Below are 27,267 nucleotides of genomic sequence, written 5' to 3'. Positions count from 1 at the left end.
GCAAAATCATCCTGACTTGAGATTCACTTCTCCAGACTGTAAACAATTTTTGGTAAAGAAATTAAATTCTTGAACTATTATTCTACATCTTTACTTTTACAACTGTGAAAGATGGATCCATTTTAATATGTTCTTGCAAACTGACTCTACACAAACATCCATTAAACTTCAGCAATTTCGACCCAATTTTTTTTTTGTGTGTGTGTGGTACGTGGGACTCTCACTGTTGTGGCCTCTCCCATTGTGGAGCACAGGCTCCGGACGTGCAGGCTCAGCGGCCATGGCTCACGGGCCTAGCCGCTCTGCGGCATGTGGGATCTTCCTGGACCGGGGCACGAACTCGTGTCCCCTGCATTGGCAGGTGGACTCTCAACCACTGCGCCACCAGGGAAGCCCCTGACCCAATTTTGTATTCTGTTCCAAATGATTACTTCTTGGGCTCTCTGTATATAAATTTATTAATTCTGTTTCCTTAAATTTTCTAGACGCTTTTATCTAGCATAAATAATTTACCATAGGAAATTAGTTCTAGAATCTCAATTGTTTTGATATTAATGGGTACACAATATTCTAATGAATTAAAATGACTTACTTTTAATGGTATCACACGAATAAAAATATCTTCCTTACCAAATTTCACCTCAATGCTGTGGATTTAAAGAAAGAAGGGAACAATATTGTATCACGATACTGGGAGGAAAAATTAGAAATACAACAATAAGATACACACACACAAACACGTACACAAATTTAACTCAAAAGGATTATAAATCAAATAGAATAATATATAAATGCATAAAGATCATAACAAAAAATTCACAATGAACAAAGACAACAGAAGACATGCAGAGAAAAAAATAGAAAAACAACAAAGAGGACATGCAAGTTGAAATGAGATAATCATTCTACTGTCAAAATAGGAGAAAAAGACAAGAGTGGGAAGACCTTATGATTCTTCATTCACATGGGCGTGCACATGTTTTCTGGTATTATTGAATATATGTACCCAAACCTGCTGAACACCTTTGAATAGTCTTTGCTTGCTTAGGATATAGTGACATATACTTTATAAGGCCCTGAACTATACAGATTATATTTTCAGGGATAAGTAGCTGTAAAGGTTTTAAGAAGGTGGGTTTAAATCCAAGCTGCAGAATTCCAGCTGGGGGTAGAAGTGGATTTCTTATAAATGCAGATGTAGATTGAATAACAGCCTCAAGAAACCTTCAAGGTCATATTTATGGTAAATAGTTAAAATCAAGGGTGTTACGTTAAGGATCTTCTGAAGGAAGAAGATTTAGAAATCTTCCTTGAGTTGGGGGGAGTAGCTGAGGGTGGGAGTTAAGGAGGGTATGTAGGGCTTTTATTAGAAATATGCTTCCTTATCTTAAAAAGAAAAAAACTCCTAAATATCACACCTGTTTCTCAATATCACATGCTTGGTATATGCCATATAACCATATGTAACATTACATTTTATTTTTTAAAATTTATTTGTGTATTTATTTATTTATGGCTATGTTAGGTCTTTGTTGTTGCACAGGCTTTCTCTAGTTGTGGCGAGCAGGTGCTACTCTTCATTGCGGTGAGAGGGCTTCTCGTTGTGGTGGCTTCTCTTGTTGCAGAGCACGGGCTCTAGTCACACGGGCTTCAGTAGTTGTGGCTCCTCGGCTCTAGAGCACAGGCTCAGTAGTTGTGGAGCACAGGCTTAGTTGCTCTGCGGCATGTGGGATCTTCCTGGACCAGGGCTCGAACCCGTGTCCCCTGAATTGGCAGGCGGACTCTCAACCACTGCGCCACCAGGGAAGCCATGAACCCAGTTTTCCTCACCAGGGACCACTTATTCATTTGTACAGCAAGGAGTTCTTAGTTTTATTACCACTTCTAGAAGGTGGGGACATTTAGTCATGTGTATGACTCCTCTCTGTTCTGAACTGCATCTCAGAAAAACAGGTAGAGCCAAAGCCATCTTCAGAATTGCAGAAAAGCTTTGTCCAGTGGCACATTCTACAATGCTGTTTTTAGGGTCGTTGTAGGTTTTTTATTTGAGTCCTACTTTCTTACTTACTAGCTATGTGACCATTGGCAAGGTCCTAAATCGCTATGAACCCAAGGTTTCTATTTTTCTAAAAAAGTAATAATCTTAGTGCTTACTTCCTAGACCTCTCATGAGGATAATTAGCAAGTCATAATGACAGCAAATGTTCACTGGGTTTTTGACACACTTGAAATATTGTGAGTACTGAATATTTGAGTCATTTTTTAAAATTTAATGCTAACCATTCTATAGTGTAGTTATTTTATCTCCATTTATACTTAGGAAACTAAGGCTCAAAATGCTCACCTAATTTGTCCAAAGTCCTACAGTTAGTTGATCCAGATTTCAAACCCTCATTTCTTAGACCCTTAGTGTCTATATTTCCAGATTGGGCCTTACATATTATTCAGTGATCAATAATTGTTAGCTTTTATTAGAACAACTTTGAAACACATTTTTCCAGAAACTCTCAATTGACAAACATGGTGACAAATCTCTTTCAAACATAAATAACTCTTCTTTTCTTTTCAGTAAATGTGTTACAACCTATTGCTTGCATTCCCATGAATCCATTGAGTGCCAGATGTTGGAGGTACATATGATACTTTCTTATCTGTCACCTTTGTCACCTGTCTCATGGTTCAGACATGAGAATGTCTTCTTTCCTTTATCTTCTCCATCAGTTCTGCCATCTCTAACCTCTACTTGGACTTTTAGTTTCTCAGCAAGTGCAAGAGTGCCTCAGTCTGTCATCACTGTTGCTTTTTCTTTTCTCCAAATGCTGGATCTTGAGTTAATAACTTTAAATTTGGAACCATCCATTCTGCCATAGCTTTTCTGTGCTTTTCCCATCTTTATGGAGACACACTGCAGGAATAATTTTTGCCATTGACTCACCCTTGTATTTGGTGACAGGGTCATTATTTTTTATTGCATCACTTATTGATTTTGAACTTGATGCTTTCTTATTGAATCTAGTCATTCTTTGTTTCTCACATTTCTTTTTTGGACTGCTAGATCTGATCAGGAGGTGGTGACCTGAAATTCTACTTATTCTGCCATTTTCCTGGATGGTCTGTGACTACACTAGTATAGGAATGAATATTAAAATTTTATACCTTTGAGATCTTGAAATCACTCATAAATGACAGTGATAATTGAGAATGCAGTGAGCACTAAGTGAAGTTCTTATAAGGCTTCTGAGGAATGCTTCAGTATTGGATTTGATTAAGGAAAAAAATATTAAAGGGTTTTCCTTTCTCATCCTGATTATTCTTTCACCGTATATCTAATTTTATCCCGTGACAAAGAAGAGATTTGAAATTGTGTTTGAGATAGTACACTAATGTTTTCTTCTGAATATCGCTTTTTCACTGTTTTGACTAGAAGCACTCAATAAATGATCTTGACGGACTCTGGGAATAACTTTTATAATGAAAGGGGATGTTGAAGTGGAGAAGATTCAATGAAGGGTTCCTAAATAGAAACTCCTCTTGAATATAAAGAACATGGCATTGACAGATGACCTTGTAAGAAATGTTACTACAGAAGATACTATTGGATGTTTTATGCTTTCCACTTCTCTGTAACTTCTTGTCTTTCTGGGGCATCTCACTATGTTCCTTTATTAATCCCTACCCTTGAGCCCTGGTATTGAGGGCAGCCTTCATTTTCACTTCAGTTCAAGGGTCTTGCATCTTAATTAAGTTGTCCTTGAGTCTGACTGTCAGCCCCACATTCAGCTCATTATTTCTCTTTTTGGACCAGAGACCACCTGTAAAATAGGATACCTAATGATGTTCGCTGATGTTCCAGAGGCCCCCAGCTGGGTGTGCATATGAGACTTGCTAGTACGACCTTCCTAATGTAACTCTAGACCGAGACTCCATAGAGTTCCAGAGAGAACTGGAACATTTTAAATTTATGAGTGCATTTAAAAAGGGCTTTAAAAATTATTTTTGACACAAAATACCATACGATATGCCTGAGTGATAAACAAGATAGTAAAATATTTCTAAATATATAAATTCAGTATACACTGTATAATTGAACGTAAGTGCAAACTTGAGGCTTTTTGTAAATGTGAGGCACAGATTAAACTGATATTGTGTTGTACCCTTAGCCCAACGTTGTGAGGAATTTCCAGGGGGGGAATGACTAAATAAAGTATGTTCTTAATGGAAAGAAGAATTAATCTAGAAGCAAAAGCACATGGTTTTTCATTCAAATATGATACTAGTTTGCTGTATGGCCATCGATAAATCACAGCACTTCCCTGAACTTCGTTTTCCTTATTTTTTTTTCTTTTTGTGGATAATATTGCTTACCAAATTACACATAACTGGATAAGGTTAAATTGCAAATTAATTTATAAAGTATTTTTGAAATGTAGAAGACTTTGGCCTTTAAAATGGCAGAGTAAAGACAATACAGCCCTTTCTCCTTGTGAAAATTAAAACAAGCAGAAAAAGACACCTTTAGTGAAACTAACCCTCAGTCAAATATATGAGGAAGGGATCCAGATTCTAGTATGCAGTTTCAAAAGTAGATGGTATACCCTTCTGAGCAAAAAATCTCTTATTTGGTACAGTAAAAGCTAGTTGGATTGTCCCTGTAACCCACTGAACATGATGGAACAACGGGGGACCTGAGGCTGAAACAGGACACATTGAAACCCTCTACTGTATAGGAAGCAGTCAGGTGTTGGGCCAGGCTGGAAGAGAAACTCCCATCTGAGCAGTCCTGAGTGGCTGATCTTTCTTGGCTGGGGAGAAGTAAAGGCTACACAAACCTAAACACAAAAGCTCATTGTAATGCATTTCAAGGTCAACCAGGAACAACTGCTTTTGTACTGGATCCCAGGGTGGGGATCCAGTGAATTCCAGATACTTACCATATTCAAAGAGAAACTTCCTGCCTATAGTTTAAGAAGACTCACCCTATTTCAAGGTGGTGAGAAAGAGGGAACTGTTATAGGATAAATACAAAGGTACTGAAAGAATAATAAGTGAAATGGAATAGAAAACAAATGAAAAACATTCACCAGGAAAAATTTGCCATGAAGAAGATGAAACTAATGGCCAAATGTATTACCATAAGTAAACAACATACCTTATTAAAGCAATGACCTTTCTAAAATGTTGAAGCAGAGATCCAGAACACAAGAAATTAAGGGAAAGCATAGCAATAAAAACAAAAGATCACAGAAAAGTACTCATTCACACCCATCATTATCTGTCCTAGGTCAGATAAACAAACAAACCCAACCCAACCCAAACCAAACCAAAACAAAACCAAAAAACAGAAAGAGATGGCATATAAGCAGATGAAACAAGGAAAATAGAAAAGAATGTTAAAACTAACAAAGAAATGAAAGTTACATTGGAAGTAACACGAAGGAGAATAGAAATTGCTGAAATATATCATGAAAGGTGTGGAAATTGAATAAAGTAAAACAAAAATTTTTAATAAAGAATGAGTTAAAATGGTCATAAGATTAGACGAAAATAACTAATCTGGAAGACAACAATAAATTTAAAAGTTTCAACATACCTAAATGGTGTCCCTGAAAAGGAGAAATGAACATGTAGAGAAGAAAAAAATATTGGAAGTTATTTTTCCAGATATGAAGACATTTTGAGAATAAACTTTTTTGACTTGAACCTGTGGTATGAAAGCCAACACTCTGGAAAAACTGGCACACAGTCATCAGCATCTATATCCTAATTGGCTTGACTTCTGAAATAAAAAGGAATCCTTTGGGAAGCTTGGAACAAGATCAAGTCCCGTGTAAGGCGTGACCTCAGAATTCCCCTCAGCAATATTCTGCATTAGGGGAGAGCAGATCAATGACTCCTGTGTCTTTGGGGAAGACCATGTGACCTCGCTTCCTAAACTTAACTAATATATTGTTCAAAGTAAAGGCAACTGACAAACATTTTCTGACATGTAATGATTCTGGGAATCTAGTTTCCAGATTCCTTTAAATGTATTCTTCCTACAAAAATGAATGGAGAAACTATGGCAAAAAGACTGGTGTATTTCTGTTGTAATGATTGATAATTATTGTAATAAACGTTGTAATGGTAATACTTCTCTCAATTATGTAAGGAATTAGATGCTCAATTGGTTGGACTTAGAAAGGGACAATAGAATCCTCTCTTGCAAAACCTTCAGTCCAGTGGAGAAAATACACATTTTATATGATAATAAAATGAATACTTAAGATAAGTCCCAGTGTGTATAGGGGAGAGGAACTTTGGTGGCAGCAGCAGTGGCCAACAGAATCTTATAAAAACATAAATCCAGTCTTATGACACAACATGGATTGGGTAACTTATCAAAGACCTAGGACAGATAATGATGGGTGTGAATGAGTACTTTTCTGTGATCTTTTGAACAAAGTTGTGATGAAAGTCTATATCCTCTCCTTGGCACACCCTCCTGACATCTTTATTGTTCGCTATCTGTTGCCTATGTTTATAGTAGAGATGGATCTTCTCCTAAGGGACATTTGCTTACATTCCAGACTTTGCTCAGGAGCCTCTGCCTTTTGACCCTTTTTCTAGTTACTAATATACAGACGTTTGTTGGTTTTTCTCTTTCAATAAATTTATGGACATGATTTCTCAGAAACTTGTTCTGGACCTTCTTTTTGTCTATACTCCCTCCCTAGGATGTCATTCAGTCCAATGGCTTAATAACATCTATATTCTGATGACTCCTGAGATTCAGGTTTGTGTATTAAACTGTCTCTCTGTCTACCAGATGATTTTCAGATACTTCCAGCACATAGCACTTTGGTCTCCTCCCCACACTCACTCCTCCCCTATTCTTCCTATTCATGATAAATGGCACCATTATACAATCAGGTGGTCACACCAGAAACCTTGTTGTTCCTCTTGATGCCTCTATGTCCCTTCCTTGTCTGTGCCACCACCACCTACTCACTCTCACCTATGAACCTTTTAACTCATCCACCAGAAAACGTGTTTGTTCTTCCTCCAACATAAATCTCAACTTCAGCAACTCCTCTTCATTTCCACGACCATCAGCTATACCAGGCAAACCACCATTGTTTTACCTCTTGTCTGTTTCAGTGATCCCTACACTTTCCCCTTCCATAAACCCTTCTTCAAGGGCAATTTCAGTGATCTTCATGAACCAAAACACATCACTCCCTAGTGCAAAACCATCCTCACTGGCTTTTAGCTGCATGCAAGAGGACACGAGGAAACACCCAAACGTTACAAAGGTCCGAAGGTCCTCTCAACGTAATGTGGTCTCTTCTCTGGTTTTTCCAATCTAATTTTTCACTCTTCTTCCTCTTCCTCCCCGCCCCCCCAACTGCCCCACTATACTCTAACTTAATGGTGTTTTTGAATAGTTTCTATAAGTGTTCCTGGTCTCGATTTAAAGGAAATTTAATTACATAAAGGTCTCTGTAGAAAAACTTTCTCTGTACTCTGTCTAAATGAATGCCTCCCCAAGGGATTCTCCATCTCAGCACCTTGTTCATTTCCTCCAGAGTAGCTGACCACAGGCTGCGGTTATGTTTTATTGTGACCTTGTTTGTGTCCCCCTCATCAGGATTATAAGTTCCAGGAGGGTAGGGATGATGTGATTGGCTTCCTTATTCTCTGAGCTTCAGTTTCCACCACAGTGTAGTAACATAGTAGGCACTCAGGAGTAGGCACAGAGTAGGTCCCCAATACATAATTGTTGAATGAATGATTTAAGTTCAGTTTGGTTAAAACTTTTGTTAAAAAATCAAACATTATTAGCAGCACAAAAAGAAAAGAAAAATGGGGAAAGAGAGAGGAGCCAGAGCATGGAAGGCATTGTAAAATTCACTGAGATTTGGGTTTCAATTAGTGGCTTCAACTGACCAGGTTCTTTCCACTGAGGCAAGTCAAGAGAGGCCAGAGAGAGAGCGCTGAGGAGGCTGATGCTGACAAGGTAGCCCACACTGCACTCCTCGCCACCTCACCCATGGTGGTTATTACTACGCTGTGTACTGGGTCTCCACACGCAAGTTTCTTCCTGCGGCTTTGCTTGTCATGTTGCTCTGTAATTGGAATTGTTTATATTTCCTCTCCTGGCAAAAACCCTCAAGAGAAAGGACTTTACTTCAGTCTTACCTTATATTGATTCTTTCCAAGATTTTTTTTTTCTTCTGAAGTGCCCTAATTAAACTCAGTTTCTTCCTTGTGTTCTCAGGAACTCGAGTGACAGCAATTCTGTTAAATTTGGGGAGCCATATGAGACCGGGGCAGGGGTTAGCAAACAGTGGTCTGCAGGCCAAATCTAGCCTGTTTTTCTAAATAAAATTTCGTTGGAGCACAGCCACACCCATTCATTTATGTGTTGCTTTCTAGCTATAACTGCAGTGTGGAGTAGGTGCTGCTGAGATTTTGCGGTCCAGAGCCAAAAATATTTACTCTCTTATAGGAAAAGATTGCTAATCTCTGAACAAGGATGTAATCTCCTTTATTCTAAGCCTTCGATATAGCGTTAGAAGAGTTTAACTGCTTTTTTGATATCTCCATTTATATATTAATAATTAATTTGTGGGGAAATCAGATTTTGTTTATACCTCCTAATATCACCTAGTTCAGACCCTATGATGTTCCAGGCATTTGCTTAATCGATACATAAAGCTTTCTGTGACCTTTCCATCCCAAGTAATCTCCTGCTGCTTTCAGCATCCATGGTGTTTTGCCTCACATAGCACTTTATCTCCCATAGTGCTAGAGCTCACCTGGTGCTTTATCTCCTGTGACACTCACCATTTTGACCTTGTATGTGAATCATGTGTGTGCGTGGCTACAGGCCTACTGGTGTGGCATTGTGTAAAGAAAATTGTATTTTGAGTATGACAGATTGTTAGGCTCTGAGCTGCATAATATTAGGTTGGCCAAAAACTTCGTTCGTGTTTTTCCATCCTGTGATATGGAAAACCCGAACGAACTTTTTGGCCAACCAATAGCAAGGATTGTGCCTCTTTTGCTGACCTGGAAACTTGCCCAGTGCCTGTCACGTGGTAGACATTGGCATGAATAGGTCTGAACCGCACCTTTATGTGAATAAAGACTTGCCTCCTTGTTTTCTGTTGATGCTGATAGAAGTGGATTAAAGCAAGCATTATTCAGCATACACCACCCCAGGATATACATCCCCACACCCCCAACACACACACACACATCAAGAACTTGAAGGTAACTTTTGAGCACTGTACTTTTATAGTCATTGGTTTGAATTCCAGCTCTATCATTTATCAAGGAGCTTTGGACAAGATACAAAATACGATGTTTGATTTCATCATCTTTCAAATGCAGCTGATTGTAGCCACCTCTCAGACCTGTAGGAGGAAGTAAATGAGGTATCGTCTGGAAGGAACCTGCAAGCCTCTAGGTCATGGTAGATGGTCAATAAGGGTCAGTTGTGTCCCAAAGACCTGTGACTTCCATACCAAGCCACCTAGGGAAGTCCTGCTTCCCAGCTGTATTCTCCCACTGACTCATAGTTTCCTGGGATGTGGCAGCCACTCTTCTTAACTGCAGGTGACTTTCCGGCTCCCTGTGATTCCTGGTCCCCTCATTCAATCTTTCCCATATAGCATTACAAGCTGCCACATTGCTGAAGCCAAAACTCTGAGTCATTATTGCTGTTTCTTCCATCTAGTCCATCAGCAAACCTCCCTAAATATATCTTTAATCTATCCATTTCTCAGTCATCTGTTTAGCCCAAACCACTATTTTCTTCTCCCTGGTCTGATAGGAAAAAACCTTCTTACGGGTCTTCTACCTCCATCTCCAAATGGAAGTTAGATGATCTTTTAAACACACATATCAGGCAATGTCTTCTCAAAACCCCTAATGATTTCCCATGATGATTGTCATGAAATCAAATTCCCCTGCCATGGTCTGCAGAGCCCTCATGACGATACCTCCCACTAATTTTATATCCTGGAGATTTTTTCACAGTGTACCAGGCTCGAGGCCCTGTGTACTGATGTCAGTGACTTCAAAAACCAAACTTTTTCCTGCCCCAGAGTCTTTGTGCCTGCTGTTCCTTCTGCCTTTACACCTTTCTGCCTCTTTTTGCGTGGGTCACTCTTTATATCTATCAGGAGGCAGTTACAGTTCTACTGTCAGAAACCTCTAAGTACCCTGTGCTTCCTATCACTTTTCTTAGAATCCTGTTTTTCTACTTATTCTTATCACAATTTGTAATTCTATATGTAGCAAGTATTTACTTCTGTGTTTGTTTGGTGAGATCCTACTTCTTTATATATGTCTGCTTGGGTCATTAGTATATGTACAGCCCCAGTGGATTATTTACTATATAGCAGTGCTTAATAGATTATTTTTGAGTGAATGAATGAACGAATGAACCATGACTTTAGGTAGATTTACCTCTCTATAATATGTTTTCCTTTGAATATAAATGGCTGGCTGAAAGTCTGCCCTGTGTATTGAAATGTATCTTTTCTGAGAAAGTTGTGAATATACCAGTGATTTAAAAAAATGAATGGAAGTCCTTACATGACTTTTACTCTAAGTCCCTTTCAAGATGATGCTTTTCTCAAATCTTGGAATAAGAAAAAAATAAATGCATTTTGTTGGTTTGCTCTTCAGCATTTTAATTTTCCAAGAGCTTGGAGAATTCTCTTTGAAGTTTAGTGCACCAAAAAGTGTAATAAAATGTAGTATTTGTTCCAGGTTTCAGTTGATAAGGACCATTTTAAAATATCTTTCGTCAATCTCACAATGTATTCTCTGTAACCTTAAATGTGAAGATATTGATTTTAAAATATTGAAAGTAGTCATAAAGCTAAGATTCTGCATTATCTGCATATCTCAGAATGATTTAAAAAAAACAAGGGTCTTGATTTTAAGTGGAATTATGAAATGTTTTGTGAGTTTTTTTTACAAAACCTGCATTTTCTATAACTCATGAATATTCTCGTAGTGTTCTTCCACCATTTTAGAGTTGAGCAAAACAAACTTGAATTGACTATATTCTAAGTGTCACTGATGACATTAACTCTCCTATAAAATAAGCATATATGAATGCCTGTTTTAAAAAGCTTAAAAAGAGAAAAAAAATTTTGGGGTTATGTAATATATTAATTATTGTACCATGAAGTGACAATTGTTATCCCAATTTTGCCAGCAAGGAAAGAATCTTACAGGAAAAGGCCTTGCTTGAAGTCACACTGAGAGTATATGGCTGTTAGCATTGGGACTCAAGCTCTTTACACTTCACAGCACTATTCTTTCCATTGCTGACTGCCTTCTGGCTTTTTTATCATCCAGTCTTGTGTTTTTTTCTTTCTCTACCCCCACTATTTTGTTTACTTGATCCCAATTGCCATTCCATTTCCTCTGTCTCCTGGAGGCCACCATTCTAATTTACATGATGTGTGTATTTTGATTTTTATGTATTCTTGCAGAATGTGTATTATTTTGTATGCATGCCTTTTTATTTACCTAATGCTATTTCATGTTTTGTTTGATTAAACACTCTATTTTTAAAGATTCCTCCATATGAGCATTCCTGTATGTGAGCATCTAAGCTTTTGCATCTCATTGTTGCAAGATACTTTCTTGGTGTGCATCTACCACATTTTACTTCTCCTTTATCTCAGTAATGGAGAGCTAATTTTCTTCCAACTCCCTTCCATTTAAATGACTATGTAAATAACATACATACTTTCATACAGTATGCAACTTTTTCTTTGAGGATGTATATCTAGGAATAAATTTCCTCTGACATAATGCATATGTCACTTAATTTGGGTCATTAGGCCTGAGTTACATTATCTTACCTAGTGGTTTTCCTGTGTCTTACACCAATTTTTTCCAATTTAATTGGTGTACAGTGATACTTCATTATTGTTTTAATTTTTCTGATTATTAATAAATTTAAGCTTCTCTTTGTTTACTTATCAGCATCAGGGTTCCCTCTTCTGTAAATTCTCTATTCATATCATTGCCTAGTTTTCTGTTTTGGCTATTTCTCTTCTTATTGATTTGTAAGAGTTTCTTGTCATCAGTCTTAAATATTACAAATATTTTCTCTCATTCTGTCATCTAATAAAATTTTTAGCTTATATTTTTTGGTGCTTTCCCCATGTCACAAAAATATTCTCCTATAGTTTTTCCTAAAACCTATAGTTTTACTTCCTATACTTAGATTTTTAATTCACGTTTGTATGTGGTGCTAGCTTATTTCTAGCTTTATTTTTGCTATAGAATGAACCAGTGTTTCTAATACCATCTATTAAGCAATAGAATATCTACCATATTTTCAGATTTATTTATGAAGAGAACTTATTTTTACATCTGGAGAAAGGAAAATAACTCTTTAATATCAAAATGCCTTTCCCACAATAGAAATTCAATGAACATTTTTTTCCTTATGGATGCAAATAACATTTTATGTCTGTTGTGGATCTGTAAAGGCACATTTCCTTTTGTTCTTCCTGCTTTAGGCTAGAGTTCTCAGTGGAACTGTCATGGGATTTTAAGTTGAGTATTTCAAAAAACTCTTCTTTGTTCCTGGCAATTAACATACCATTATTGATATAATTTTACATGATTATGTCAGTTTAAACGATAAATTAAAATTGAAAGGAAATTCTCATTGATTAAGGATAATTTATTTGAATTTGTAATTATATGCATTTGAAACAAATGGTCATCATTCGCAGGCCTTTATTTCATCTCCAAACACAAAGATGGAAATGTAGATTTATGTTTAGTTTAAAATAAAAGTTTGATAATAGCACTGCATGAATTTTATAGATTCCTTTTTCTCTAAATGATGACTGCTTAAGTTGGAATTTTTGAAGTATGAACTAGAACTGAAGGGGAAGATGAAAAGTTAGAAATGTGTTCCTAATTCCATTTAGGGAAACAGACTTTCAGTCCACAGAGATCTCTGACACTATTTCAGGGAATAATCTAGTGGAGGAAGATGGACCAGAGTGAAGCATTTAGCTGATTATATAGTTCATTCAAGAATAAATAGGCTATTTACTTTGTCTGAAAGTTCAATAGATTTGGATTTCAGTCATATGGAATGACATTAGATCTTCCTTTATTAATGTTGATACAAGTGTGTTTAGAGAAGGCTTCTATGAGTTATTGCTAATAATTTCTTTATTGGTTGAGTTTTCTTCTGTCTCATTTGCTCAGCGCTTCAATTTTGTAGAGATCATCTGATTTTTGACAGCATTATGAGGTGGGCAAGTGTATTCATCCAATTTCATAATGACAGTGTTTCACTCCTGTAACTTTGTAACTCTCTTAAGCAAATGCTGGAGAAGGAAGTTGCAAGAGGAAAGGTTTTGTTAAGGATGCACACATTTTTGGAGATGACATACTTTGAATTTGTGGTAGAAAATATGAGATCTGCTGATTTTCTGAGCTAGAAAAATTCATACTTTCTATATATATTACAGCAGTGTCAGAAATTATCTCTAAGAAGTAGGTGTAAAAAACTTGTAAAAAAGACAATGTTGCATTCGAATTATGGATGAAACCCAAATTATAAAAACATTTAAATATATCCCTTGAAAATATAAATTCTTTGTCATAATTTGAGATTTAGTGGGAGCAGTAATATATAGGAGAGTGTGATACATAGATCAAACCACAGCTCTGACATTCCTATTTTGAGACCTTAGGCAAGTTACAACTCTAAGCTTATGTCCTTATCAGTAAAATGTCCATTTTTGATATCAAGCAAGGGGATATCTTTTGTACCTCGGGTCTCAGTTTGCCTTTCTTTTTCTTCCCCAACCCCTGTTCCCAGATTCTTACATTAAAACAGCTAAACTGAGCTTTATCCATAGGAAGACACATTGTTTATTTTAGCTGGTCTAGCATTTAATATGTTTTTAATTGTCTGTCTTTGACTAATGGCAAAGGGGAAAGCCCATATTTCTTTAGAGAAGTGAAATAATTTGCTTTTATTTACATGAATCTTGTAATCTTTGTTCTTTTATGCAGGTTGCTAATTATATGTGTCAAACCAGTTATCTTAAGTAATGGAAGTTAAATTCCCCTAGTGATTTAAAATAGAAGAATGGAACTTTTGTAAGCATTACAAGATGGTTGTTCTTTTGGAAGTACATCATGAAGTCTCCAGGATATATACGTGTGTGTGTGTGTGTGTGTATATGTGTGCTATATATATACATATATATATACACACACACACACACACATATATATATATATTTGTGAATTACCAACTGTGTAGAAAAACAGACAGCCCCACTATAGCATTTTGCTGAGTAGTATGGAAGGATCTCTCTCACCATGCTGCTTTCAAACAAGTTAGAGAATCACAAAACTGAAGTTTACTTACATAAATTCATAGTACAGATCTGGTTGATAAAGTTTTTATCAGCATGTTTCTTCAAAGAGAAACAAAAAAAGAAGTTTTGTTTGTTTGTTTTCAATTAGGAAAAGTAGTTTTACCTTTTAAAAAAAAAGTACAACATTTACATCATAAATGATGTTCTCTTAAACAATTGTTCCAAGTCATTCCTAACAATGGGATAGGAAAAATTAGAACCCGTGAAATGCAGGTGATATTTTAGGAAAGACACAAGGAGATAAGAAACCTGTGGATTCCAGAAATATTTAAGTTCTCGCCACAGACCAGAAATAGTAGTAAATGCTAAGAACATTTCCATGAACAGAATAGACAAGAATATTTGCCCCTATGTAGGTCTTTTATTTTTCTTTTGAGCAATTTCTAAGTGCTAAGTGAAATAATGAGAATTAAACATGATTTATTTATGAAATAAAATTAAAAGAAAAACGTTATTTATAGGAGTGTAGATCTGGAAGGTCTCATTCTGCTGAGAACATGGACATATATTCCACATGAACATGTGGAACATGGACATATATTCCACATTTGGGAACAGAACTGGAAAGAACTGATTATTTGTGTATAGAAGATGCCTTTGGAGTTCTTGTGGAGGGAATTAGGTATAAAGAAAGGATGGGACTGTGAGTGAGAGCAAGAGTGAGGGTGAGAACAAGGAAGTGAAGCAAATGTGTTCTCCAGATATTGAGTTTCTATATATCTCAGGTAAGGGACCATTTCCCACCCATCTACCCATTTCTACCTTATTTATAATGTCTGATTTTACTGGAAAGGGGCTCTATTGACAAATGCACAGTCTACTCCTCACTGATACTTCTTCTCTGAGTTTTTATCTGTGCTTGAGCTTTTTGAGCAAGAAATGTTAAAGATCTTTCATTAGCCTTGTGATTAAACCTTTGGCTAAATGTGCTTGATCCTCAAGAAAAAACAGACAATAAAGAAAAAAACTCACCAGGATAGAGGGTTTTTATGGAGTGTTAACATATATTCTTTGTTGAGCTTTTGCTTCACATTAGAGCAGCCCTTTGCAAAGTTAAAGTGATATGTTGGCAGAACATAAAATCAAACCAGATTTAAAACTACAATATGAGAAAAATAAAGCAGACTTCTAGAAAAATCAGTATATTGGTCACAGGTGATCATCAACAATGACTCTAGAAACATCTCTAAAATAGCAGAAAAGAGAGAAAGAGAAAATGGAGGAGACTTAATCAAAGAAATAATAAAAGAAAATTTCCCCCACATTTACAACTAACTGTTCCAGCGCAATTTAAAAAAAAGCCATATCTGAGATACATTGTGATGAAAATTCACAATACTAGGTTTAAAAGAAAGCCATAAAATCTTCTCAAAAGAAAAATAGAGTCACATCCTAATGATCAGCACTCAGAATGACTTTAGACTTTTCAATACAGTTCTGGAAATTAAAAGAAGTTGTAGCAGTGCATTCAAATTCTGAAGGAAAATAATTCAGTTTGACTTGTCACATTAGGGTTAAAGTGGATAAACTACTCTTATTTTCCTGAAGTTGATTTTTTTAAAGTTTAGATCTTTAAAGTCTTGATTCAGGCTAAATTTTTGACTTTGAAGAAGCTACAAACTGAACTGTAATTGTGAGTAAAATTTATATTTTTTATTGTGCATATAATAGTTGTGTTGTTTATGGACAAGGAGAGAAATTGTTATGAGAGGCTGAATAATATTTTCAAAGATAACATTCAATAGGAGAAATTTCGATTTCAATAAAGACTTGCCTGAAAAGTCACATTAAGCTGTGGTTTTTTAATGTTAATTATGCTGCTGTATTTTTCCTGAATTTGCTGAATGAAATTAATAGATAAGAAAGAAGGTGTGCAAATACTTTCTTAATCAGGTCTTAGAAAGCAAACTTAGACTCTCATGGTCTTTTCATCATCAACAGGCTTTTTACATAAAAGCGTAGAAAGACCCCCATTGTGAATTTTTTCTTTTGTCCTATAATACTTTCTCACATCTTGGACATTGACAATTGCATTCATGCTATTAAACTGGCAGGGAACCTAATTATGACTTTTTATTTGAAGCTCAGATAATCTCAAAGCTCTTTAAGAAGATTATTACCTTAATCTATCTGCTAAATTCTTCAATGCACTTATGAGATCTATGGTATCAACTCTGTAGATTATAAGAGAGATTTAGAGTTTAGAAAGATGGTGCAATGAGTAAAGTGAGCACTGGATTAGAAATCTGAGGACCCAGGTTGTAGCACTATCTTTGCATATATATTCCTTTGGGGTGGCTTTTACCTAATTGGAAAAACAAAGGCTGATTTTTTTTTTTTTTTTTTTTTTGTGTGGTACGCGGGCCTCTCACTGTTGTGGCCTCTCCCGCTGCGGAGCACAGGCTCCGGACGCACAGACTCAGTGGCTATGGCTCACGGGCCCAGCCGCTCCGCAGCATGTGGGATCTTCCCGGACTAGGGCACAAACCCATGTCCCCTGCATCGGCAGGCAGACTGTCAACCACTACGCCACCAGGGAAGCCCATGGCAGATGGTTTTTAATGTGTAAACTCAATCTAAATTTCTTTGATTCTACTACTCTTCTTCCATACTTTGAATTCCCATGTATTTTGCTTTGGTGGGGCTCTATGTATGTATAATGATATAAAGGGCTTATAGTTTTATAAGCATGGTAAAGAGGAGCATATTCTCATGGAAAGTTAGAATATGTTTATCTACTCTGATTCACATTTTTAAGACTGTGCAAATACCAGTGATCATAATATTAGCCTGATTTTGCCCATCTTCCTGCTATTCAACATACCCTGTGAATCACTCAGGGATTTATTCCTGAGGAAAGCATGACATATGAATGAGAACTATAGGATAGACCTTGTGATAGTGAATTTTTTTTTTTTTTTTGGTTGGTGGCTTTATATCCTTGCAGTTTTTACATATGACCACTTAATTCTGTGGAGTCTGCATTTGAAATTTGAAAGGCAGTCCCTGTGCTTAATTGGTTTATTTTGAAAGGAAAGAACTTGGTCCAGTGGCTGTCTTCCTTTTCTGAAGACAGTGATATCAGCCCATTCCCAGACTCTGCCCTATTTTGCTCTCACATACTACAGAGTTTCTCATATGCCCCACTTGTGTGCCTTAGCAATCATTCAGGCTTTGACATGCATTTCTTGAGGGTGTTACAACATGTTTTTGAATTTATTTTCTCCAGGAAGCACTCCGTGATGAATAATTTAGCTGGATAACTCTTTATTAAAGAGAAAACATAAGGATGAAAAGTCTAAACAAACTTTTTTCCTAGAGATGGATGTCAAGGGCACCTACTCTTTTGGCAAACAGTATAGTTATTGCTTCCCTGGTTACCAAGGTGGGGTATGCTAATGCTTTGGCATGAAAAATTGAAAATTAATCTCAATAATTGATGTCTGACTAAAAGAGGTCAAACACAGTTATAGCAGGAAAAAAAAAAAACAACAATGAAAGGAAAATTATCTTAGTCCAAATCATGATATGCCATGTTTTGCTTTTACTGAGACAAGAGAGCATTGATATTGACAAGGATTTTGTACAATAGCGAAAGGTTCAGAGTTATCTAGATGTGAATGACGACCCTACCTACTAACTGCCTTGAGCAAGGTACTACATCACACAGCCTTGTTGTTCTTATCTCCCGCACAGGATCACATCCTTAGCCTTGGCTACCTCAGGAAACTGCTAGAAGGCATACTAAAATTACATCCAGGGAAGTCTGTTGTAAACTGCAGTGTATCAGGAGCTGTGATAATGCTGTTTGCCACTCAGCTGCAGTGCCAGTTGCTGGGGTTTAAGAAAAGGCTTAGGAAGGTCTGATGTTGCCTTCAAGAAGTGAAGGGAAACATCCTTGATAACATTGTTATTTCCCAGAGAATCTGCTCTTCCACATCTGCTCAATTCAGCAAAGGTTTTTTAGCATTTTCCTTGTGTATTGTACCCAATGAAGTGCCGTTCATATGTACTTTAGGGTCCAAGTTGCTTCATGATCCCCAAGCTTCCAAAATCTCATATTTGATACAACTACATCCAGAGAAATGTTAGAATCCCAGGCATCTGTCTTATCCAAAAAGGGAACATATAGAAAAGTATTATACCTGAACCAAACCTTCAGTTGAATTCTGGGATATTCAGACCAGAATATAAATGCTGGACTCTATTAATACTTGGATACTTATAATGATTTATAATGGTTCAATTTGAAACTATTTATTCAGGTATAGTCTGATACTTAAACTGAATTTGAATATTTAAATGTGTTTTCTTTTTCGTCACCAATTACTGTTGATTTTCTCTCTGCCAGCCTCCCCCAAATATTTTTTCACCTTAAATAATAACAAGAACAATAGTAACAATAGTAATAGTAACAATTGCAAAGCTATCATTTATTTAGCTCCGTCATTGTTCCACACACTATTATTTCTGATTTTGTGATTTATTTTACCATGAAATTGTTAGCAGCAGCATCTCTATATAGTGGTTTTTCCTTATTACTCATTTACTCTTAGCCCCTTGCAATCTACTCTTTTACCTGGCATTAAAACTGCTGCCCTGAAAAGCACCCCAGGGTAACTAAATTCACTAGCTTTTTCAGAATTCTAATCTGCTTTGGCTATTTTGTACCATTTGACTCTCTGCAACAGCTCCTCTTTTTGACCTCCTCCATGTCCTGGCATCTGTAACCTCTACTGTCTTTCTGAGAGCTACTTTGTGATCTGCTGTGTCTACTCCTCCCATCCTACATGTAAATTCTCTCCCTTCATCCCCACTGCAACTCCTCAGTTTTAGGTTCTCATCGATTCTCATGAAGATGGTGAGCAGGCATCTCTGCAAGGGAGCGGAGAGCAGAGGTTAAGGGCTCAGAGTCTGGTGCCTGCCTTCCTGGCTCAAAACCTCTCTCTGGCCTTCCAAGCTGAGTGACCATGTGTACATAAAGTCAGTTTCAGCTCTCTTAGTGGTAAAGTGGGGGATCATATAACTACTTTATGGGGTGGTTGAGAGGGATGAATGTGTCACTATGTGCACAAGGCTTAAAATAACTTCTGGCCCATGGTAAGTGGTTAAGTGTTGCAATTATTGTTATTGCTTTCATATTAGCTATTACTGTCATCATTTTAAATAGTTTTCCCTGCCATTGGATCTGTTGCCTTTGGTAGGTTCTGTACAGGGAAGCCAAATTACCCTAAAACAAAATTTAGTTAATATTATTAAGCTATGTTATATTTATGTTTAATATTTATATTCTATATTGTCTAAAAGGTTTAATAAGCTCCAGTCTGTTATTCAGAGCCCCTCAGTGGTGCTGGTTTGTCTTTCTAGCCTTATCTGCCAAAACTCACGGTATAATATTCACTCTTGGCATCTCCCTTTCCTCCTGTGTCTTCCTTACTTTCCTTCTACCTCCACGCGTTTAAAATCCTACTTACCATTCACAAGATTCATAACAAAGGCTACCAGTCCCTTGATGCCTTTTGTAATCCTCTAGATCAAGAATAAGTCTATCCTCTCTGAAGCCCTTAAGCAAAGCTCTTTATTTTTAGGCTTCTTTTGGCCCTATATCTTTCTGTCTGATATTTTAGTTATTCATGTACATGGTGTTATCTTTCCTCTTAGATTATAAACTCCTTGGGAAAGAGCTTTTGCCTTTATGCAGCCTTCCAGCTCCCAGCACAGGACATTACACCCAATAACGTTCAATGAAGGACTATTGAATTCATGTTGATTTCAACATCAGAATAGAGTGAATATTCACTTCCCATCTTGCTGTGTTTGCATAGGCCACTGGCCCTTTTGGCTTTGATGAATGGAGAAGACTTATGGAGGTTCTCTCTTTTTTTTTCTCCTCCTCTTTTGGGTTTTAAGTTGTGTAATAAATGGAACAGTACAGTGCTTGGCACATTGTAGTAAATATCTGTTGAATGATGAAGGAAATAAATAGTAAACATTGCTGAATGAGAAAGAAAAAGTAAATAGTGAGTGACCCACACCTTATCCCAGAAATGGAAAAAATTGTAGGGAGATGTTTTTTGTATGTAAAGCACACACCCACACTTGCTTCTGAATGGTGTAGAAAACAGATCGAGTCTCAAGTTTGAGAGGCATGCTTACGTTTACTAAGTACACTGGACAAACCTATCAAAATACTGGCTTTTGCAATACATTCTTTGATCTTTTAAAAATCAACCTTGTTTCTATATTGCGATAAGCTTTGGTTAAGATTCAAATTAATATACCCTTCACTTTGTTTGTGTCTTTGGGGTAACCGTATGAACAGTGTAATTGTACCCCCCCAAAAAAAAATTGCTGCAGGAGTGAATGAGGACCCACAAGCTCAGTATAAATGTGAGCTGGTGCAGAAACTCCTCAGGGAGGGGCATGGAAGGTGCTTTCAGGTGACCGGCCAGAATAGGACAGCTGATACCTCTTCTTCAGAGGTCCAGGGCTGTGTGCTCATCTCCTGAGCATCGCCCTGGGGCCACAGAGTGACAAAAGCAAAACCCCTGTCCAAGGGGTGGAGTCATCTTGTGACTTTTGATCCTTTGCAGAGGCAACTCCAGAAATACAAATTTGGCAGTTGAAAAGATTATTAACAAAAGAGGGGGAGTTAAAATATGTCACAAGAATTGTGGATTACTATATTCATATCACAGCTTTTCTTTTTCTTTACTCATCTCTATTTTTTGCTTGCACTTATTTGTGGTGTATTTAGGAATATGGGGAAATCATAATGATTTTCAGCTTTCGGTGTGTTAATCTGAGATTACTGGTAGCCCTGACTGTCCATGACCGAATTTAATATGATCCCATAAGACCTTGTATTTGTCTGCATTGTACATATTACACAGCAGTGATTGCTTATTTCATAATCCATACTTGCCATTTACGAGACACACGGAAGGCAGATCACACCTCTCCAGCAACCTGCCCAACGTCTGTCGCAAAATATTTATTGGATGCTGTATTGAAAGGGATGAAACTAAGGCATGGCCATTATTCACTCCAGGTATGATGCTGTAGCTCAGAAGCAATTGGACAGCTTACAGGCTGCATTTGACCCACAGTCTTGTATATTTGACTGAAGAAGTTTTGGTGCACAAGTTTTTAGGAACAACCAAATTTTAGTCACTAACATTTACACACTGAGAGGTTTTACACACATACCCATCACCAATCCAGATTTCCTGCTTCTCTTGAAATAACTGAAGATCTGACAACACTGAGCCCCCATTGCTACACAAACCTGGGGCAGAATTTAATAGCAGTTGCTGGTGGAAGGAGTCTGTAGTCTACCCCAGCCCTTCCACTTAAAGCTGGCTGCTTCCCACTTCTCTCTGACCCAGTTGGCCTGCAAGCATTTGAATTTGTTCCACTGAGCTGCAAATAAATACCTTCCTTTATATTTATCCCTGGAGAGGGACGATCCCAGACCTTTCCTTTCCCTCCTCCTACTGACTCTGTAAAAGGGAAAGTAGCACCCATGGTACTTCCCAAGAAGGCTGCTCTTCCAGGCCACCATCCTGCAGAACGCCAGGTGGCTCCACATCTGCAGAAGCCCTGCAGACCCCAGAAGGGAATGGTCATGGTGGGGATTTCCTCACAGATCCACAGGGCTTCAGCCCTGCACGCCGGCTTGTCTTGGAGCTGCCCCTCGTCCCTGGCCGCAGCCTTGCCACCCGCTGTGGCCTGAGCAGAATGAAGGTTGGCAGACCCTGGTGCTGCTCCTGACCACCCAGCAGAGAAGAGTTTGATTTTTCCTAAGTAGAAATTGATCAGTGTGGGATTTAGAGATTTTCAAAGGTGCCTTTGTTTAAATTGAGAATCGGGCAAGTGAGGATCTTCATTAAAAAGCACCATGCGGTCACCAGGGTTAACGAGGCAAATCACAGCAGCCCTGACACTAAATAAAAGCCAATTAACTCTGTTCACTGTGGCCTGGGTGCCTTCTGGCAGTTCAGTCTCCTTGTGAGGCAGGGTTTTCGAGGCATCCTTCTGGCATCCTTCCCCTAAATGGCTCCTGAGCCATGGGGCAGTGGGGAGGTGGGTCCTGCCTCTACCTTCTGTGCTACCCTCACTGGCTACAACTCCTCCCTGGAGGGCACTGCCCAGCAGGCACTGTGGACAGAGATGCAGGACTGAGAGACTGGGGTTTCCTCTGGTCCACAGCTGGCTGAGGGGCCAAAACAGAGATTCATACTCTTAAGGCCCTGTTTCACCATCCATATAACAAACAGATTAGAAGAGAAAATCACTGACTCCTTCTTGTAGAAAAGTTATATAAATAAATCAATGAATGAAGACAAATGATGTCAACACAAACATTGCTCACTTGGGGACCAGGTGTCTTACCTTGTGCTTCTTTTTTTTTTTTCGGTACGCGGGCCTCTCAGTGTTGTGGCCTCTCCCGTTGCGGAGCACAGGCTCCGGATGCGCAGGCTCAGCGGCCATGGCTGACGGGCCCAGCCGCTCCGCAGTATGTGGGATTTTCCCGGACCGGGGCACGAACCCGCGTCCCTTGCATTGGCAGGCGGACTCTCAACTACTGCGCCACCAGGGAAGCCCACCTTGTGCTTCTTTTAGTAATAAAAAATAGCCAGTGCTTCTATAACCTCCAACATGTGCCAGACACTGTTCTAAGAACCTTACTTACATGGACCCAGTTAATCTTTACAAAATCTCTATGAGGTGAGTACCGTGATGAGAAAACAGAGGCAGTCGAAGTGTTGTGCTGTGTGCCAGGTATTTTTCATGCATGCTTCTGTGTGATTCTCATAAAAATCCTCTGTGCGATGGATATTTTAGCTCTGCACAACAAATGAGGACCCTGAGATTCAGAACATTTGCAGGACGTGTCTGGGATGATAATGCTGGTAAGTGATGAAAAAGGAGGATTTGGATTCACTTATTTCTGTTTCCAAAGTTTTATGGTTTAGAATAGTTGACTGCCCAGGGTGAGGGATTTAAAATTCCTCCTTGAGATTTATTTATAATCCCTCTGGTATTCTGTTGAAGGTTCCTGGAATGGAGAGAATAATAAGTACCAAACGCTAACAATGATCTTGAAATAGTGGCTACAGAAGAATGTATCCCTTGTTCTGCTGAGCTTTAGATTTGGCTGTACCACGTTCTTCCTCTTGATTTCTCCCAACAACCAACCCTTGAACACTCCCCCTCATTCATTAAAGGCTGGAACTCAGCCCAACGCCTTCTCTAATACGGCTATCACTATTAGCATAAGGGGCTTCAGCATCCCCAGGGCCACTTCATCCAGCACCCTGATCTCTCAATCCCTTCGTCTCATCTCCTGTTCATCTGAGCCACTCATCACATCATTCATCATCACATCACCAAGAACTACATCCCATCTAACATTTTGTGTTAAAATGCTCCATTTATGTGTCAAACCCTCTCTCTCACAAGCTGGCTAGTTCAAATGCCTCCAAAATTCTTTCACTCCACCAAACTCTCCATTTTGCCTACGACTTGGCCTCCTATGAACACCACCTTTCTCTCTCCCCTGCTTGGATCCCATGATTCCACTGTCAATGACTCTCTTCCCTCTCCATGCCTACACTCAATTCTGAAGGAGACTCCCTATCAACCTCCTCCATGTTGACAACCAAAGAGGTGGAGGTAATCACCCAATTGGGGATATAGGTTGTATTTATGATATTTATATACAGGTTGTCATCATTAACTCCTAGCACAGCCCATCAATCTCACTACATTTTTCTATCCATTTTTTAAAATTACTCTGTCACATAAATTACTCTCTAATCTTATCATTTCTTTTAATTCTCACTTCAAACATTCCAGACTGAGGTACCCCCATCTTTCTTAAATGCCGAAATATTTTCCTAATTGGTCTCCCTGATTTTGGCCTTGCCTCCTCTCCTCTTTATCTCGACACAGAATCAAAGTAATTAGATCCTATATTTTATCATTTCCTTCCCTTGCTTTAAAATATTTTTGTGACATTCCATTGTTCATGGAATAAAGTATTTAAAAAATTCTTACCTTACTTAGCCTGCAAGTCTTGCATGGTTTTTGATGTGTCTACATCTCTTCATTCATACAGGTAGGAATTCAGCCTTACTTATGACACTACTTTCATGATCTCATTTTAGCTTTGTGAACATGCCTGGCTTCTTTCCAGGTCAGGACATTTTGCACATTTTGCTTACCCTTTTTCCTCTCTTTGGGAACCACCCCCAACCACTCATTACCTGACTATCACTCTTTCAAGAGCTCAGCTTAAATATCACACTCTCAATGCGTCATGAGCCTTCCTCCTTTCCTCTTCATTGTGGCTAAGTGCTGTTGTTATTCACTCTCACAGTACCCGTATCATGTACTTTTCCTTTAAGGATCAATTGTTGTTGGATTAAATATTTATTTATGTACTTACCTATTTAAAGTGTATCTGAAATTATATTGTAAGATTCAGAAAGGAAAGTTCCAGATCTGCTCACTCACTACTATCATCCAGGTCTTAGGCAATGCCTGAAATACGGGATATTTGATAAACATTCTACCATAAACTAGAGTTGAGGCCTTGAACTTGGTGCCTCAGCCTCTCAAGAGACTTACTTTCCTTAGTGACACAATAGGAGCACAGTACTCTTAGAGGACCATCACGAGGTTTGAATGTGATTATGGGTAGAAAACACGCTTTGACAATTCTAAAATGTTATGTGGAAAACATAGCTGATGACCCAGTAGTCACAAACACATATATAAGTGGAGAGGAAGAGACAAATCTTCCATGCAGAAGAATTACAGGTAATTTATGTAAATTATAGGTATTTATGTAAATATTTTACCCTCAAGGAGGGGGAGCATAACTTCTTAGGTAAGGGCTTATATAGTGACCTCCTTGCAAAGAGTACATATGAATGGGGCAGGCGTTGGTTTTCAGTAGAAAAAGGACTGAATTTACAGTAGAAAAACCTGACAAACGCTATCTTAGCCAGGTGACAAAGGTCAACATGAACAGTCATAAGTCATGTTGATATTTTGTACGCTAGATGTGATGTGATGAAAATGGCATTTACCTCTTTGGTCTTCCTCCCCCAAATGCATAAGCCCAGTCTAATCTTGAGAAAAACATGAACCAAATTCCAACAGTAGGACATTCTAGAAAATACCTGAGCGTCCTGGATAGGATCCTGGCACAGAAAATGGACATTAGGTCAAAACTAAGGATGTCTGAATAAACTAAGGACTTGAGTTAATAATAATGTGTCAATATCGGATCATTAATTGTGGCTAGTATACCATAAAATATAAGATGTAATATAAATACATTCTATAGAGGAAATAATAGAGGAAACTGGATATGAAGTATAAGGGAACCTCCTGTACCAACTTCTCAATTTTTCTGTAAATCTAAAACAAAACAAAACAAAAAAATATATATACACACATATATAGTCTTTTATTTATTTATTTATTTATTTATTTATTTATTTTGCAGAACGCGGGCCTCTCACTGTTGTGGCCTCTCCCGTTGCGGAGCACAGGCTCCGGACGCGCAGGCTCAGCGGCCAAGGCTCACGGGCCCAGCCGCTCCACGGCATCTGGGATCTTCCCGGACTGGGGCATGAACCCGCATCCCCTTCATCGGCAGGCGGACTCTCAACCACTGCGCCACCAGGGAAGCCCTATATAGTCTTTTAAAAATCACTGTACATTGTCATCATCATCATCATCATCATCTTGATCATCACATACTTGCTGTAGTCTTAAGAATATTCAGATGCATCTGCTTTCTTTTCCACAATCAATGTGGGTTTCTTGTTTTGCTAAAACATCTGAAAGTTCTAAAATTCTTATCCATTGTATTATGCATGGCGAGCTGAGATTTGCTTCTTGACATGTAGTGGAGACCTCTTCTCTGGACTTCCCATCATAGCACAAATGTGTGAAGGTTTAATGAAATCACATTACATTGAATGCTTTGCATATTGCAAAGTGTTCCACAGATTGAGGACAGTCTTCTACAACTTGCCTTTCCTTTAAGGTGTCATGCTGGATGTTCTCAAGCATCTATGACTTTTCTTAGGCTTTCTTCTCCCTTCAAGTCCTGAGGCACTTTTCCATGCTCCGTCTCTCTGAGTCTATCTTCACTCCCTTGCTCTCACTCCCCTCTGACTCTTCTTGTAGGATGAATATGAGAATTAGGTTCTAATTTCCTTTTCTAATACTCTGTGTAGCATCATGCGCCAGTAAATATCAACTTCCTACATTTCTGTTTTCTAACTTTTCAAAATAAATATAGTCTCTTGGATTTATAAGGAATGTGTAAGGTCAAGTAAGGAAATGGTGTTTGGAACCCTTTCAGCAGTGGAAGAGGAAGGGCCCCAAATCCCAGCAGGATCAGTAGCTGAACTCTTACAGAGAAGAGAAGCAGGCAGCATTATGTCTCTGTCTCCAATGAAAGGCATGTTTTTCTACTCTCTAGGAAATGACTTTCTGCAAATGATGGCCAGATAAATCAGAAGTTGTGGTCCTTGGAACTGCTATTTCTCCCAGTTGACAATGTGTAGATGACATGGTTTATAACCAGTACTACTTCTTGTGCCATTTTCTCTTGTTCTGTAACAGAATTTAGCTCCAGCAGTGGGCCCAATTGCAATATAGTCTTAAATTCTCAAAAGGAGCTAGAACTCTGGATTCCATGTGAAAATTTCTGATTTTTAAAACACTCTGAATGCCAAAAAGTGGTTTTTGAGACACCAATTCAGTCTAAAGGCAACCACCTCCCTCTCTGGCAGATTAGGATTATAGGGAG

The 27,267-nt window shown here is 38.1% G+C and overlaps 1 protein-coding gene across 7 annotated transcripts in view; it reads left to right on the top strand.

Annotated features, from left to right (window-relative positions):
* Positions 1 to 27,267, top strand: part of NRG3 (neuregulin 3) — a gene marked incomplete at both ends in the record, with an annotated part of 1,088,387 nt that overhangs the window by 368,267 nt on the left and 692,853 nt on the right. The window lies entirely within an intron of this gene.

This window comes from Mesoplodon bidens, assembly GCF_964165515.1.
Source record: "Mesoplodon bidens genome assembly, chromosome: 1".
In the NCBI taxonomy this organism is placed as follows: Eukaryota; Metazoa; Chordata; class Mammalia; order Artiodactyla; family Ziphiidae; genus Mesoplodon; species Mesoplodon bidens.
This window is presented reverse-complemented; position numbering and strand designations above follow the sequence as displayed.